We start from the raw sequence: 906 nt of genomic DNA, 5'->3' as shown, positions 1-906 counted from the left end.
ATCCTATCATAATGGCAAACAGTAGTACGCGTCCCATGCTGGAGTATGCGTCTCCTGGGTTGTATGATTTCTCACCAGGGATCATATATCCAAGGCCAGATGGGACAAGATTTGAGATGAAATCTGTGATGTTACAAATGCTCCAAACAGCTGGACAATTTGGGAGTGCTGGGGAGAAGACCCTCACGCCCATATGAAACGTTTCCTGGAGACATGAAACTCATTTATGATTCCTAAAATCACTCAAGAAGCTATCAAGCTATCTTTATTCCCATATTCTCTGCGTGACGACGTAAAGTAATGGGTAAGTTCTTTGAAGCCTGGAGAGATCACGACCTGGGAAAAGTTGGTGGAGAAATTCATTCAGAAATACTTCCCATTCACCATAAACGCAAGGAGGCAAAGAGAGATCATGAACTTCGAGCAGGAAGAAGCTGAAACCTTAAGTGCCGCATGGGAGAATTTTAAAGGATTAGTCAAGAATTGCCCCAATCATGGATTACCTTTAACCATCCAGATGGAGACTTTCTATGGCGGATTAAACAGAGTGTCTCAAATGGCAGCCGACGCAGCTGCAGCTGGCGATATCATGGACAAATCTTATAATGAAGCTAAGGAAATACTGAACTGCATAGCCAAGCATAATATGGAATGGGTGGATGACACTTACGACGCAAGAGCAGAAAGGAAGAGGCGATCTCAGAAGGTGAATTCTATTGACTCTAACGCAATAGCCACGCTCTCTACACAAGTGGCTACTATGACAAACCTTTTGCAGAATATATCACTGGGGAACGCATTAAACTTGCAAAAGGTAAATCAGGTAGAAACATTCGTACAGCCTATGGTTAGCTGTGTGGGCTGTGGAGATCCCTATTCCTACTCTGATTGCCCACAAATCCGCAA

General features: G+C 43.7%; 1 non-coding gene across 1 annotated transcript; it reads right to left on the bottom strand.

Moving 5' to 3' along the window:
• Window positions 1–397: 397 nt before the first annotated feature.
• Window positions 398–501, bottom strand: LOC120069098. The gene has a single exon (XR_005479440.1). It is a non-coding gene; the product is annotated as a small nucleolar RNA R71 (small nucleolar RNA).
• Between the last annotated feature and the right edge of the window lie 405 nt (window positions 502–906).

This window comes from Benincasa hispida, unplaced genomic scaffold, assembly GCF_009727055.1.
Source record: "Benincasa hispida cultivar B227 unplaced genomic scaffold, ASM972705v1 Contig2185, whole genome shotgun sequence".
Classification (NCBI taxonomy): domain Eukaryota; kingdom Viridiplantae; phylum Streptophyta; class Magnoliopsida; order Cucurbitales; family Cucurbitaceae; genus Benincasa; species Benincasa hispida.
This window is presented reverse-complemented; position numbering and strand designations above follow the sequence as displayed.